General features: G+C 39.1%; 1 non-coding gene and 1 pseudogene across 1 annotated transcript; one reads left to right on the top strand and one right to left on the bottom strand.

Moving 5' to 3' along the window:
* The first annotated feature begins 301 nt into the window (after nt 1-301).
* On the top strand, nt 302-5,010 carry LOC101841240 (annotated as a pseudogene).
* A 5,135-nt stretch (nt 5,011-10,145) lies between these two features.
* On the bottom strand, nt 10,146-10,252 carry LOC121140140. Its single transcript, XR_005876959.1, has one exon. It is a non-coding gene; the product is annotated as a U6 spliceosomal RNA (small nuclear RNA).
* Nucleotides 10,253-16,992: the final 6,740 nt, after the last annotated feature.

Genomic DNA, 16,992 nt, shown 5'->3' with positions numbered 1-16,992 from the left:
AACCACAAATTAACATAAGTTTCTGGGAAAAATACTAGAAGGTATTATAAAGAACAGTCACTATCATTCAGTTTGTACAAGACCAGGGTACAATGGCTGCTGACTTTCAAAGACATCAACAGCCCTACCATTTTAAAATGGCTGATGGACAAACTTGTATGGATTGAACAATGTCCTTTAATAACAGAGAAAGTGCAGGCCTTAAAACAGCTGGTACAGGACCAGCTAAATGCCAAGAATTTTGAAGAATCAAGGAGCCCTTGAATCCTCCTGAGTTTGCTTTTGAAAAGAACTCGGGAATATGCAGAATGGTAATGGATCTAAGACCTGTTAAGAAGGTGATTCAGCCAGTGGGCTCTCTACAATCTGGAATTACTTTACCTTCTCTACTGCCTAAAGGATGGCTTCTCATAGTTATTGATATAAAAGACTTTTTCTTCAGTATACCTCTATGAGAAAAAGACAAAGATAAATTTGTCTTCCCGTTGCCTACTTATAATAATTATCAGCCTGGTAAGAAATATCAATGGAAGGTTCTCCCACAGGGAATGTTAAATAACCTCACCTTCTGCCCATATTTTGTATGACAGCCATTGGAAATGATATCTGTGATTTTCCTTGATATATAGTTTACCATTATATGGATGATATTCTACTAGATTATCCAAATGTAGACACTTTAGAAAGAATGTTTAAAGAAGTAAAGAAATTTTGCTGTGTTTGGTGTTACAAATTGCTGCTGAAAAAGTACAAAGAGGAGATTCTATTAATTATTGAAGATATATAATAGGTTTACAAAAATAGTCCCCAAAAGGTACATATTAGGAGAGATTGATTGCAGGTACTTATTGACTTTCAAAGATTGTTAGGAGACATTTTCTATTTATGGTCCAGTATTGGGTAAATAATGATGACCTGAGTAATGTGTTCAAAAACTTAGATGGTGACAAGACTTTAAATAGTATAATAGAATGATCAGCTGAAGCTGTGAGATAATTAACTTTGGTGGAAAAGAAATTACAGGATATATGTATGATTGTTTGGATCCAAATCTTGGTTGCACTTTAGTTTTTTTACACTGTAAGAATTCTTTTATAGGAATATTAATACACAGGGAAGATATTATCCTAGAATGAATCTTTACCATAAACAGAGCAAAAAATTAAAAAATTATGTGGAAATGATCTCTAAGTTGATTCCAAAAGGGAATGTGAGACTTCATCAATTGGCAGGAATAGACCCAGTAGAAACTGTAGTATTTAATACTTATGATATAATTGAGAAATTGTTGGCAGAAAATGAAACTTGACAAAGACCTTTTTAATTTTATGGAAGACAATAGCAAGGAAAACTTCAAAAGTACTCTAATTATAAACTGAACTAACTGTATCCTTCCTCACATTGTGTAGAGAACAACAATATCTGTAGCCCCTCCATTCTATATGGATGCAGATAAGTCAGGAAATGCAGGTTACAGATCAGAAAATGTAAGTATAGTGGCTCAAACGCCTTATGATTCTGTCCTAAAGTCAGATTTACATGCCATTTTCATGGTATTAGTTGATTTTATGGAAGTTCTTTACATAGCTACTGATTCTCAAGTTCAGAAGAGCTGTTTTACATATTAAACAGCTGAAAGTATATCAGATGATAGAAAAAATACTTTACTATTTGGTTACGAGAAACAGTGAGGAACCAACTCTGTATGTCATTGATTCTTTGTTTTGTTTCTTTGTTTATACTTAATGGATTTCAGCCCTCAATTTGATTATTTGCTGCTATCTACTCATCCTAGGTCAGTTAGATTCTTTTTGTTCCAGAGCTTTCAGTTGTGCTGTTAAGTCTCTAGTGTGCCTATTCTCCAGTTATTTTTATGTAGGCACCAAGTGCTGTGAACAAGATTCAATGAAACAAAAAGTCGGTTCTTTGAGGAAAACAAAAAGACAAACCTTAAGCCAAACTAACCAAAATGTAGAGAGAATATCCAAATTAACAAAATAAAAAATATACAGGGGCCATAACAATGGACACTGAGGAAATCCAGAGAATCTTCAGGTCATACTTTGAAGACTATAGTCCAAACCATTGGAAAATTTAAAGGAGCTGCACAAATTTCTGGATAGGTATCACTTACCAAAATTAAATGAAGAACAGATAAGCAATTTAAATAGACCTACAACTGCCAATGACACAGAAGCAGTCAACAAATGTCTTCTCACCAAAAAATGCCCAGAGCCAGATGGTTTCAGTGCAAAATTCTACCTCAAATTCAAAGAAGAGATAATACTAATACTTTTCAAACTGCTATACACAATAGAAACAGGAAGGTCATTGCCAAACTCTTTTCATCAGATTGTAATTACTGTCATATGCAAACCACACAAAGGCACAACTAAAACAGAGAATTACAGACCTATCTCCCTCATGAATATTTTTGCTAAAATAATCAATGAAATATTGGCAAACAGAATCCAAGAACACATCAGAAAAGTTATCCACCATGATCAAGTAGGCTTCATCCCATAGATGCAGTGATGGTACAACATATTTAAATTGGTCAAAGTAATCATTCATGTAAATGAACTGAAAAAAAGCACATGAGCATCTCATTAGATGCTGAAAAAGTCTTTGACAAAATCCAACACACCTTCATGGTAAAACTCTTGGAGACATCAGGGATAAAATGAACATATTTAATGATAATGTAGGCAGTATACTGCAAGCCAACAGGCAACATCAAACTATGAGAGAAACTCGATGTGATTCCTATTAAATCAGGAACAAGGCAAGGTTGTCCACTGTCTTCATATCTATTCAATATTGTACTTCATGTTTCAGCTACCGAATTAAGACAACAAAAGGAAACCAAGAGGATAAAATTTGGAAAATAAGAAGGGAAACTTCCACTATATGCAGATGATATGATAGTTTCCATACATGACAAGAAAAAAATCTAGGAGACCATCCTGAGTAAGGTAACCCAGACACAAAGACAAAGATGATATATACTCACTCATATATGGGTATTAGATATAGAACAAAGAATTGCCAGCCTACAGTCCACACCTTCAGAGAAACTAGGAAACCAGGAGGTCCATAAGAGAGACATTCAGGGTCCCCTCGAGAAGGGGAAAGGGACAAAATTTCCTAAGCAAATTGGGGACATTGGGGGGAGGGAGAGGGTGTTAGGAGATAGAGAATGGGAGAACAGGAGGGACAAGGAAGATGTAAGGGAGCAGGAACTTTGATTTGGTGGAAGATTAAAGCAAGAAAAGAGATAGCTTAATAGAGGGAGTCGTTATAGCTTTGAGGAAAGATCTGGCACTAGTGAGATTTCCAGAGATTTACAAGGATGACACCAACTGGCAAACTAAGGAATAGTGGAGAGACTACCTTAAATGCCCCTCCCCGATAATGAGTTTGACAACTACCTTATATGCCATCCTAGAGCCTTCATCCAGTAGCTGATGGAAGCAGAAGCAGACACCTACAGCTAAACTCTGAACTGAACTCCTGAAAACCAGTTGCAGAGAGTGAGGAGTGATGATGAAAGGCATCAAGACCAGGCTGGGGAAACCCACAGAAACAGCTGACCTGAACAAAGGGGAGCTCAGGAACTCTAGACAGATACCTGGAGAACCTGCAAAAGACCAAGCTAGCCCCCCTGGACATAGATGACTTTTGGGGGAACTGGGCAGTTTATGGGACTTCTGGCAGTAGAAACAATATTTATCCTTATTGCGTGAACTGACTTTTTGAAAATTATTCACTATGGAGGGATATTCTCTCATCCAAGATACAAAGGGTGGGGACAGACTTTGATGATTCCCTGTGGGAGGCCTCACCCTCTCTGATGAGTGACTACGGGGTTGGGTGGATCCATAGTATGGGGTGTGAGAGGAAGGGAGGGAGAGGGAATGGGATTGGTATATAAAATAATATTGTTATCAATTTAATAAAACAAATTAATTTAAAAAAGAACAAAATGAGAGTAGGAATCAATCTATATGTTTAACACAGTCTGATCACATATGGATCTGCCAGGCCTTCAGGCAAATGTTAGTGAAGAAAGTGACTGACAGGAAACATTCTGCAGGCCCCAGAATTTCAGTAAAAACATAATGTCAATAGCATATGTTTAAAAAATGATTTTTTCCATTACTGGGCAACAAGCTATGGAAATTGTAAGGGAATTCCCTACTTGGTCTTTTTATAACCAAAATCCACCACCAGCAGGATGTAACCCAAAGGGTACTCAAGGAATGACAGCTGGTAGACAGATGTGTTTCATTTTGTAGAATTTTGAAAGTTAAACTGTTTAGAACACACTGTTGATAGCTGTTCAGGATTTCAATAGTGAACTGGTTAGAGTTCAGAAATGCTGATTTGCTAGAAGTTGTGGCCATCATAGTTATACCTGTACAATTTAAGACAGACAATGTTCTAGCATATGTCTCTAGTAAAACGAAAGACTTTTTGCTCATTACAATATGAATTATATTACAAGCATACCACACAATCCTACAGCCAAGCAGCCATAAAAAGATCAAATCAAATTCTAAAGGATATGCTAAATAAATATTAAGGGCTAAGAAAGACCTCCAGAAATAGATTGCTTAATGTTTATTAACCTTCAATTTTATGGGTTAGTGGGGATTACTGGTGGGCCTAAGCCATGCTTGTATCCTCAGTCCTTAAGGCTGCTGCCAGTTTGGGAATCTGATACAGATGTGTCACTTGGTCTCCTACAGCTTGTCACCCTTTGAGCAGCTAGCCTTCCTGAACTACTTCAGGGAAGACATTCCCAACATGCTGCTCTAGACTCGCGAGAGCATTCTGAGCATGGCACTGCAATTTGTGATGTTTCATGTGATCTACAAGTGGGGGAACCAGGAGTTTGAGGTGTCTAAAAGGAAGAATTCAGGCATGTAGGAAAATAACAAGTTAACAGCACATCCTGCCTTTGAAAGACCCTTCTATAGGAGAGGAGTCTACACTGTGTTGTCTTGAAGACACAATAAACTACTTATAGGAAAAAACCTCCAATTTTCTAAATGCTAATGAGAACGGAACAGCACCTTTGGAAAGACATTGCATAATAGAAACCAACACAATTAAGTCAGCCTATGTACTTTACAGATGTGTTGACCTCAGAATGGAAACTATGACATGTGAAAAGCTGAGGAAGAGGTTTTGTTTGTTTCAACAAGGAAGAATAGCTATGGATACCACCAAAATTGATAAAGATTCTACCATGATCAAGTAGGTTTCATCCCATGAATGCATTCGTACAACATACGAAAATGCATCAATGTAATCCACCATATAAAAAAGTTGAAAAACAAAAGTCATATGATCATCTCACTAGATGCAGAAAAAGCCTTTGACAAAATCCAACACACCTTCAGGCTATCCTGGGTCTTTTGTTGGACTTAAGATATTCTTTGTCTGATGAATCTATTTCTCCAAGTGAATCTTCAATGCCCATGATTCTCTCTTCCAATTCTTGTATTCTGTTGGTTATGATTGTGTCTGTAGTTCCTGATTGTTTACTTACTTTTACTAATTCCAGCATTCCTTTTAGACTGTAGGTTTTTTATTGTTTCTATTTCAGCTCCCAAACCTTGCTATGTTTGAATTGTTTTTTGCAAAATTTGGTTTGTCTTTTCTTCCAATTCTTTCAAGGATTTTCTCATTTCCTCTTTTAGGGTCTCTATCATCTTCATGAAGTTGTTTTCTGCTTCACAGAAAAGTCTGTAAGATATGCTATTCCAGTAGGCTGAAGATGGATTCCCTGATGTTACAGATGACCTGTGGTGACTGTCCAGGAAGCCAGCTTTTTCTGTCATTTATCATAAGTTTTGGAAGTTGCATGCTTGCCTTTCCTGCTTGCTCAGGTAAATATATGTCTTTCTCAGGTCGCCGATTGAGTTGAAGAATTTATAGTTTTCCTTTTTCCAAATTCACAAAAGGAAGTCGCTAAATAAATATAAAGTGTATAAGGTTAAAAGACATAATCACTTTTGGGTTTGTATAGCAAGGAAAAATAGAAATCTTTTTTTATTTATTTTGTTTAAATTAGAAACATGCATGATTCAAATGTCAACCCCAGCTCCCCTCCTTGTCGCTCCATCAGCCCCAACTCCCACCTGCAGTGCAATCCACACATCGTTCCCCAGGGAGGGTGAGGCCCTCCTTGGGGGGATTTCCAGAATCTGTCATTTCATCCAGGCAGGACCTAGGCCCTTCTCCATGTGTCCAGGTTGAGAGACCTTCATGTGGAGTGGGCTCCCAAAGTTCATTTGTATGCCATGGTGAACACTAATGTACTACTCAAGGCCCCAGAGATTTCTGAGGCCTCCTCACTGACACTACATTCATGGAGTCTGGATCAGTCCCCTGTTGGCCTCTTAGCCATCAGTTCCCTCCTCATCCAGTCAGCTGTCTTTGTGGGTTTCAGCAGCACGGTCTTGACCCCTTTGCTCATCACTCCTCCGTCTCTGTCACTGGGTTCCAGGGGTTCAGTTCAGTGTTTAGCTGTCAGTATCTGTTTCTGCTTCCATCAGTCACTGGATGAAGGTTCTAGGATGTCACATAAGGTAGTCATCAACCTTTTCATCAGGTAGGGGCTATTAATGTAGCCTCACCACTATTACTTACTTTTCCAGTTGGTGTTATCATTGTAGATTTCTGGAAATCTCACTAGTGTCATCTCTCTCCTCAAAGCTATAATGGCTCCAACTATTATGGTATCTCTCATCCTGGTCTCCTCTATTTTTACCCTGACTCAACTTTCCTGCTCCCCCATGTCTTCTTCTACCTTCCTCTTATCCCCCTCTCTTTTTCCTGGTTCCCTCTCCCCTCCCCCCATGTTCCCAATCTTCTCAGGAGATCTTGCCTCTTTCCACTTCTCTGGGGTTAGTTATGTGGGGTTAGTGAATATCTTTTCCCAGTCTGTGGTGTGCCTTTTTGTCTTACTGACTGTGTCCTTTGCCTTACAGAAGCTACTCAGTTTCAAGAAGTACCATTTATTAATTATCAATCTCAGTGTTTGTGCTACTGTGTTATGTTCAGGAAGCTGTCTCCTGTACCAATTCGTTCAAGGGTACCACCCACTTTCTCTTCTAAGAGGTTCAGTGTGGCTGGATTTATGTTGAGGCCTTTGTGCGTGGCAATAGACATGGATCTATCAGCAGTCTTCTACATGCCAATATCCAGTTATGCCAGCACCATTTGTTGAAGATGCTATCTTTTTTCTATTGTACAATTTTAGCTTCTTTGTCAAAAATCGGGTGTTCATAGGTTTGTGGATTATTCTGAGTATTCAATTCGATTCCACTTGTCTACCTGTCTATTTTTGTGCCAATACCAAGCTGTTGAACCATCCCTGAATCCCTGGGATGGAACCTAAATGTTCATGGTGGATGATTTTTCTGATTTGTTCTTGGATCCAATTTGCCAGTATTTTTGCATCAATGTTCATGAGGGATATTGGTCTTAAGTTCTCTTTCTTAGTTGTATCTTTGTGTGGATTGGGTATCAATATTTTTGAAGCCTCGTAAAAAGAGTTTGGCAAAGACCCTTCTGCTTCTATTGCAAGGAATACTTTGAGGAGAATTGGTACAAGCTGTTCTTTGAATTTCTGGTAAAACTCTGCACTGAGGCCATATGGCCCTGGGCTTTTTTTAGTTGGGAGACTTTTGATGACTGCTTCTAGTTCCTTAGGGGTTATAGGTCTATTTAAGTTGCTTATCTGGTAGAATTCTGCACTGAGGACATCTGGACCTGGGCTTTTTTTGGTTGGGATACTTTTGATGACTGCTTCTATTTCCATAGGGGTTACAGGTCTATTTAAATTGCTTATCTGTTCTTGATTTAATTTTGGCAGGTGATAGCTATCCAGGAAGTCATCCATTTCCTTTAAATTTTCAAATTTTGTGGAGTACAGGTTTTCAAAGTATGACGTGATGATTCCCTGAATTTCCTCTGAATCCGTTATGTCCCACTTTTCATTTCTGATTTTGTTAATTTGCATTCATGCTCTCCTGTTTGGTAAGTTTGGACAAAGGTTTGTCTATCTTGTTGATTTTCTCAAAGAACCAACTCTTCGTTGCATTGATTCTTTGTGTTGTTTTCCTGGTTTCTACTTTATTGATTTCAGCCCTCAATTTGATTATTTCCTGGCGTCTACTCCTCCTGGGGGAGTTTGCTTCTTTGTGTTCTAGAGCTTTCAGCTGTGCTGCTAATTCTCTAGTATAACTATTATCCAGTTTCTTCATGTGGGCACTTAGTGCTATGAACCTTCCTCTTAGCACTGCTTTCAAAGTGTCCCATAGGTTTGGGTATGTTGTGTCTTCATTCTCATGGAATTCTAGGAAGTCTTTAATTTCTTTTTTTATTTCTGCTTTGACCCAGGAATGGTGCAGTTGTGCATTATTCAATTTCCATGAATTTGTAGGGTTTCTGCAATTTGTGTTGTTGTTGAATTCTAATTTTAACGAATGGTGATTTGATAAGATGCATAGAATTATTCCAATTTTTTGTAGCTGCTGAGGTTTGATATGTTGCCAAGTATGTGGTTGATATTTGAGAATGTTCCATGTGGTGGTGAGAAAAAAGTATATTCTTTTTTATGTGGATGAAATGTTCTATAGATATCTGTTAATCCCAGTTGGTTCATTACTTCTATTAGACCCTTTGCTTCTTTGTTGAGTTTCTGTCTTGTATTCCTTTCTAGTGGTGAGAGTGGTGTGTTGAAATCTCCCACTATATGTGTGTGGGGCTTTATATGTGATTTAATTTTTGTAATGTTTCTTTTACGAATGTGGATGACTTTGTGTTTGGGGCATAGATGTTCAGGATAGAAACTTCATCTTGGTGGATTTTGCCTGTGATGAGAATGTAATGACCTCCTTCATCTCTTTTGATTGATTTCATTTTAAAGTCTAATTTGTTAGATATTAGGATTGCTACCCCTGCTTGTTTCTTGGTTCCATTTGATTGAAAAATCTTTTCCCAACCTTTAACCCCCATGGAGGGCCTCACCCTCCCTGGGGAAAATGAGGGTATATTGGGGGGTTGGTCGGAGGGCATGGGAGGAGGGGAGAGAAACAGAGAGGGACCTGGAATTGACATGTGAAGCAACCTTGTTTCTAATATAAATTTAAATTTATAAAAATATATATAATAAATTGCTTATCTGTTTTTGATTTAATTTTGGCAGGTGGTATCTATCCAGGAAGTTGCCAATTTCCTTTAAATTTTTGTAATTTGTGGAGTACAGGTTTTCAAAGTATGACCTGATGATTTTCTGGATTTCCTCAGTGTCCATTTTTTAGTTCAGATTTTGTTAATTTTGATGTTCACATTCTGCCGTTTGGTGAGTTTGGATAAAGGTTTGTCTATCTTGTTGATTTTCTTTACATTGATTCTTTGTACGGTTTTCCTCATTTCTACTTTATTGTGTTCAGCCCTCAATTTGATTAATTCATGGAGTCTGCTCCTCTGGGGTGAGTTTGCTTCTTTTTGTTCTAGAGCTTTCAGCTTTGCTCTTAATTCTCTAGTGTGACTATTCTCCAGTTTCTTTGTGTGTGTGTGTGTGTGTGTGTGTGTGTGTGTGTGTGTGTCTGTGTGCTTGCATGCATTGGAGGACAACCTCAGCCATTGTTTCTCAGGTGCCATTCGTCTTATTTTCTTTTTTGTATTTATTTTTAAGTTTAAATTTAAATTAGAAACAAGGTTGCTTCACAAGTCAGTTCCAGGTCCCTCTCCCTCTCCCTCCCCTCCTCCCATGTCCTCCTCCCAACCCCCCCCCATTATCCCCTCATTTCCCCAGGGAGTGTGAGGCCCTCCATTGGGGTGTCCATAGTCTGTCATTTCATCCAGGGCAGGGCCTAGACCCTCCCCCCAAGAGTTCAGGGTGAGAGTGCATCTCACATTGTTTTATGGGAGTCCAAAATCAGTACTTGGGATGAGTACTGATGTACTGCCCAAGGCTTAACAGATTACCTAGGCCTCCTCACTGACACCCACATTCAGGGGGGCTTGATCAGTCCCATGCTGGATTCCCAGGCTGATGCCTGGGATTAAAGAGTTAACCTTTGTCAGGTCAGCTGTTTCTGGGGGTTAAACCAGCCTAATCTTAAAAAAATATTGAACGCTTCATGAATTTGAGTGTCATCCTTGCACAGGGGCCATGCTATTCTTCTCTGTATCGTTCCAATTTTAGTATATGTGCTGCCGAAGCGAGCACTCCAGTTTCTTTATGTGGGCATTTAGTGCTATGAACCTTCCTCTTAGCACTGCTTTCAAAGTGTCCCATAAGTTTGGATATGTTGTGTCTTCATTCTCATTGAATTCTAATAAGTCTTGAATTTCTTTTGTATTTCTTCTTTGACCCAGGAGTCATGCAATTTCGCAGTTTTTAATTCCCACGAGTTTGTAGGGTTTCTGCAAATTGTGTTGTCATTGAACTCTAACTTTAAAGCATCGTGATCTGATAAGATGCATGGAGTTATTCCGAATTTTTGTACCTGTTGAGGTATGCTGTATTGCCAAGTATGTGGTCAATTTTTGAGAAGGTTCCATGTGGCACTGAGAATAAGGTATATTCTTTTGTGTTTGGATGGAATGTTATGTAGACGGCATTCAAACCCAATTGGGTCATAACTTCTATTAGCTCCTTTGTTTTTTTTTTTGTTGTTGTTGTTAAGTTTCTGTCTGGTAGTCCTGTCTAGTGGTGAGAGTGGTGTGTTGAAGTCTCCCGTGATAAGTGTGTGAGGTTTTATGGTGGTTTGAGTTTTAGTAATGTTTCTTTTATGAATGTGGATGCCTTTGTATTTGGGGCATAGATGTTTAGAATCGAGACTTCATCTTGGTGGATTTTCCTGTGGTGGATATGAAATGAGTCCTTCATCTCTTTTGATTGATTTCAGTTCAAAGTATAGTTTGTTAGAAATTAGGATTGCTTTCCCTGCTTGTTTCTTGGGACCATTTGATTTAAAAATCTTTTCCCAAACCTTAACTCTGAAATAAAGTCTGTCTTTGAAGTTGAGGTGTGTTTCTTGTATGCCAGAAGGATGGGTTCTGTCTTCGAATCCATTCTGTTAGCCTATGCCTTTTTATGGGCAAGTTAAGACCATTAATATCGAGGGATATTAATGACCTTTGATTGCTCCTTCTCATTTGTTTTGGAATGGTTGTTCTTGGTGGAATTGTATGTGGATTTCCACCCCTGTTTTCTTTTGGGTGTTGGTAAAGTGGGATTATCTATTTCCTATGTTTTTCTTGTTGTAGTTAGCTTCCTTGGACTGGAGGTTTCCTTCCAGAACTTTCTATAGGGCTGGGTTACTGGGTATGTATTGCTTAAATCTGGCTTTGTCATGGAATATCTTGTTTTCTCCATCTATGGTGTTTGAAAGCTTTGCTGGGTATAATAGTCTGGGCTTGCATCCGTGGTCTCTTAGTGTTGATAGAATATGCATCCAAGACCTTCTGGCTTTTAGAGTTTTCATGGAGAAGTCAGGTGTAATTCTTTTAGTCTTGCCTTTATATGTTATTTGACTTTTTTCTTTAACTGCTCTAAGTATTCTTTCTTTATTCTCTAAGCTTTGGGTCTTGATTATTATGTGGCAATGGGACTTTTTTGTGGTTCGCTCTATTTTGTGTTCTCTAAGCTTCATGTACCTTTATTGTCATGTGTTTCTTTAGGTTGGGAAATTTTTCTTCTATTGTTTTGTTGAATATGTTGTCTGTCCCTGTGAGTTGGGTTTCTTCACCTTCTTCTATACCTATTATTCTTAGTTTTTGTCTTTTTATGGTGTGTTATATTTCCTGGATATTTTGTGTTAGGGATTTGTTGGAATCAAGATTTTCTTTTATTGATGAATTTTTCCTAGTGTGTCTTCAACACCTAAGATTCTCTCTTCCATCTCTTGTTTACTGTTGATTATGCTTGCATCTGTTGTACCTGACCATTTCCCCAGTTTTTCTATTTCCAGCATTCCTTCAGACTGTGTTTTTATTGTCTCCATAAGATCTTATTTGATTGATTAATCTACTTCTCCTAGTGTCTCTTCACTACCTGAGATTCTCTCTTCTATCTCTTGCATTCTGTTCATTATTTTTGCATCTGTAATACCTGACCATTTCCCCAGTTTTTCTATTTCCAGCATTCCTTCAGACTGTTTTTTTTTATTTTCTCCATGCCAGCTTTCAACCCTTGCACTGTTTGAATAGTTTCTTGTAATATTTGCTTAGTGTTTTCCTCCCTTTCTTGCATTTGTTGGATTTTTTGGTTTGTTTTTTCTTCTATTTCTTGCATTTTTTGGTTTGTTTTTTTTCTACTGTCTATTTAAGGGATTTTCTCAATCTTCTTTGAGTGCCTCTATCATTTACATGAAGGTGTTTTTAAGGTCATTCCCTTCTTCATCAGCATTGGAGTGTTCAGCTCTTGCTTGTGTAGAATCTGGATATTCTGGTGGTGTCGTATTTGTTTTTCAGTTGCTAAGTGGGTTCTTATAGTGCCTCTTCCCCATCACTTCTTCCAGTGGGTGTAGAAAGAGTGTCTTCCTCTCCTGGTGGGTAGGTGACCAGGGCTCCCTTTGTTGGGTGCAAGCAAATCCAATACTCTCTGGCCTCTGCTCTCTGTCCTGTGCCCTCTGCCATGCGTGTGGGCAGAAGTGGACCAGCTCTCTTTCAGGTTCCTGGTCACTTGGTTGTCTTTCGGAGGCAGTGGGGGAGAGTCAACCTGGCTGCCGTCTCCATGAGAGGGTGAGTGGGAGGCATTTGGGTCTAAGATGGGGACCCTGTGCTCACCTCTACCCTCTGCCTAGGTACAATCTTTTGGACTCACCAAGTAAGGTTAGATATGCAGTATTTACTCTAAATTGGTCAATTGATAATGGACTAGAAATCGTTGATGCTTTCTTTGTCTTATCTAATGTATATACCTAATGTTCTTAGTGTACATAGTGTTTCTTGTATTATTTATACCATTTTTATTTTATACAATTAGGGGAAATGTGGTGATACATTGTTTGTGCTATAGCAAAAAACAAAATAAAACAAAAAAAGTTGCATGAAGATTGGAGGGCAGAGCTAGCCAGTAGTGAAACATAGAGGTCTGGTGGTCTGTACAGATAGACAGTAATAGATATGAGCAGAGAGAGGAAATATTAGGAAGGAGGTGACAGGAGTTCACTCTCTTTTTGGCTGAGAAGTTGGTGAGGTAATATGTGGCTGTGGCTTGCTCCTTTGTCTCTCAGATCTTTCAGCACTTACTGCTATATCTGACTCTAATTAAGACCAATTAGAACTGCTTCCTCACCCTTGTATTTCTGATCTCTCCAAGACGTTTATGAGGACAGGGTGTTGAATTTGTCAAAGGAATTTTTTTTTAGCATCTAATGAGATGATCATGTGTTTTTTCTTTCATTTATTTTGTTTATATGGCGGATTTCATTGACAGATTTCAATATGTTTAGCCATCCCTGCAACTCTGTGAAGAAGCCCACTTGATCATGGTGAAAGACCTTCTTGATTTGTTCTTGGATTGGGGTTTTGAGGATTTTATTGATTGTTTTTGCACCAATGTTCATGAGGGAAATTGTTCTCTTTTGTCTTTTAATCAGTTGTCTTATCTCTGAACTATTTGTTTGACTCTGAGTTTTTCATTTTTCATTTATTTCGGTTTGTCTTATCTTTAGTGATTCTATATATTTGTTTAGTTCTGCTTTAATGTCTTGACATATTTTCAAAGTTTTACTCAACTGTTTCTATTTTAATATTCTTTATTAAGATATGTTTTCAGATCCTCTTTAGGTTCATGAACATATTCAGAGCTGCTGTTTTTAAATAATTATTTTCTGTTTCAGCTACATTGTTTTTCTCCGGGCCTATTGCAATAGAGTGCTTCTCTTCGGGAGGAGATATCATTGTTTTTACTTTTAATCTTTGTGTTTTTGTAATGAGATATAGGCATCTGGAGTTATAATGTTTGAAATGTTTCTTGGCATAGATTTCTGGTCTTCCTGTGTGGGTACACCATTCTTTGGTTCCTGTTGCTCACTCTGGATCTTATTCACATATGGTGTTTGTGAAGTGAGTGCTTTCTAGAGAAACATTCTTCAAGTTGGCTATGCTACAAGGGAATGGAAATGGTCTAGGAGGAAAGGCTAAAAGGGCTCACATGAGATACTAGGCTGAAAATGAATCCTGTTGTTATTTTTATTTTTGTTTTTTCTTTCTGTAGATAGAAATCAGGGCACTTACTTAACATGTATGAGCTCTAAAATTGAAATAGAAATGGTACCCAACTAGAATATTCACCTCTACTGTTTAGACTTCATGTTGCTTGACAATACCTTGAAGGCTACCAAAGGAAAAGGTAATCAGAAACATCACCCAGCTACCAAAACTGTGACTTAAAACAGCAACCATTCTAAGATATACTGATGTGATTGTGGCATAAATGTTCTAGAAGTAATGAATTGATTTTGATTGAATATAAGACCTACTCCACAATGTGGGGCCAAAACCTGACACTTATAATTTTCAAGGATATGAACCTAATTAAATCCTTTGCCTAAAGGAAAAGCTGTCGCACCTGCTGTGCGGCCTGCATCCAAGAATGTAGCGAGGTGGTCGGGATAGATGACACAGAGACCGGTCGGTTGCTTTAAGAAAACTTTATGCTTCCCAAGTCAGCTTAGGAGGAGATTCCAAGTCTGCTTAGGAGAGAGAAGTCTCAGGAGAAGTCTCTCCAAGAAAAAAGAGCTTCCCTTTTTAAGGACTTTTGCCATCCATTTACATACCATTCTTTCCAGACTTCTCACCCTCCTGGCTGGTGGTTTAATCTCCGGCCCCAGAATCGGGGAGACACCGCAGGTGGGGGGGGGACAGGAAGAGGCATCTAGCCGTAGGGGATGTGAAAGTCATGGTATCTCAGTGAGCGAGCCCTTATCTGAGCCCTATTAAAAGCTTTAAAGCACTGAATTGTTTTCAGTAAACATTACACAGATGCCTGCTCCCAGGCCGAAGGGGAAGTGGGTTTCTGCTCAAGGTCTGGTGTCCCCACAAAAAGCTACTACTATTGTTCTTGTAAATGGCCATAACTATAGGTACAAATTGAGTCCTAACAACATACTTCCATACACAGACATAGATCAGTGCCTCCATCAACACACATTGGAGAAGCATTTTCTTGCAGCATATGAGCATTCTCATGCAGAACCATGAATGGACAATGTGCAGAGAGTGAGAAACTTTGGAGCTCTCAGTCCAAGGTGTGATGACTTATTAAGAGCATTTTCTCAAGGCTCAGGAATGTATGTAGAAGAAAAGGAGAAAAGATTGTAATGGTCAGAGGTGAAGGTGACTCAAAGGGAACAGTGTCTTTGAACAAGACTGTGGCAGCATGCACAAGACCTGTACAGGTTCAAGCCAGACTGGGTCCCAGCACTGAGAAAGGAAGTAGACACATGGTCTCACCACTAACCATGAAGCTATTTGCAATTAATACCTGCTGGTGAAGGGAAAACAAATTTTGTACAATGGACTGTCACTGCCTACATCAACTACACTCCAGGGCAGGCACCACACTACAGAATAGTTGCTTAGGAAAAATGAATCTGAGAGGAGGTGGCAAGGATGAAACATAATCATAGCTCTCTTATCTCACTCTTCTTCTTGTCTCTCCACTCTTTTCTCTCCACATTCTTTTCTCCTAGCCCCTCTTGCTCTCCTTCTCCTTCTGCTATAACAAACTATGATTAATGTGCTGTCCGTGGCATGTGCTCTCCATTGCCTGTGCTTTATCCATAGCGCCTGTCCCAGTTCCGTGTTCAAATTCATGTTTCACCTTTAGCCCCTTCTAATTTCTAATTTCTTTTTGTATTTTTAAATTTAAATTTAAATTAGAAACAAGGTTGCTTCAAATGTCAATTCCAGGTCCCTCTCCATTTCCCTCCTCTCCTCCTGCACTTTCCCACCAACTCCTCCAATATCCCCTCATTTCCCCAGAGAGGGTATGGCCCTCCATGGGGGTGTCCATAGGCTGCCTTTTAGTCTTGCTGACTGTGTCCTTTGCTGTACAGAAGCTTCTCAGTTTCAGGAGGTCCCATGTATTAATTGTTGTCCTCACTATCTGCTCCTGGTGTTTTGTTCAGGAAGCTGTCTCCTGTACCAATAATTTCTAATTTCCAATGTTAAGCAAAATAACAATTTTGTTGCTGTGACTCAGCAGGTTTCCCAGGCATCTCCTCCTTCCTTGACTGTCTGAGATGCCGACAACCTGTTAACTTCAACTTGGTCGCTTTCCCAACTAAGGATCTCCCTTGTTTCTATGAGTTAGGACTTACTGAAATTGTGGTCTCTCTTGTTTTCAGACCCTTCAAAAACCCCAGTACTGGGTGTCCACATGTATCTCTTGTGTCTAGGAGCCTGGCACCTTATTCGTGCTTGACAAATTATGGAAATCAGTTATTGCCTTTTGCATCCATCCTTCCTTAGTTTCTGGGACACTGGAGATTATAGACTTAGATATCCTCTGCCTCTCTCATAGAAGCTGGGCCCGCCCCATATCAAACCATGTGCCCACTTTTTAGCATCCACATTCTACCAGTGATCCATGGTTGGGCATGTGGCCTCTACTCTTTCTTACCTGTTCTGCTTTTTTCTTGCCTGCATACTAAAACTCCCACTGGTCAGAGGCTTCCCACCACTTTCTATAGTGGTTAAACCTGTCTCAGGGCAGAAATGACCTTCCACCTGGGAGTGTCCTGTTTTGTCTCTCTCCTGTTCATTCAGCTTGGAATGGTGAATTCCTCTTTTGCATCCAGCTGTGTTTCTACCATATTTCTTCTCCATGGGGATGCCAACAGCTTGAAATGGCCTGACCAGGGTTACTGTCTGCTCTAGTCACTCTGAGAGCTTTTCATTTTTTTCCCCACCAATGAGGTTCAAGGTTTTTAATGTTTTGAACTGCTCAGACCC

Source organism: Mesocricetus auratus, unplaced genomic scaffold (assembly GCF_017639785.1).
Source record: "Mesocricetus auratus isolate SY011 unplaced genomic scaffold, BCM_Maur_2.0 Super-Scaffold_100003, whole genome shotgun sequence".
Classification (NCBI taxonomy): Eukaryota; Metazoa; Chordata; class Mammalia; order Rodentia; family Cricetidae; genus Mesocricetus; species Mesocricetus auratus.
Note: the sequence above shows the minus strand (reverse complement) of the source record. Positions and strands in the feature narration are given on the sequence as shown.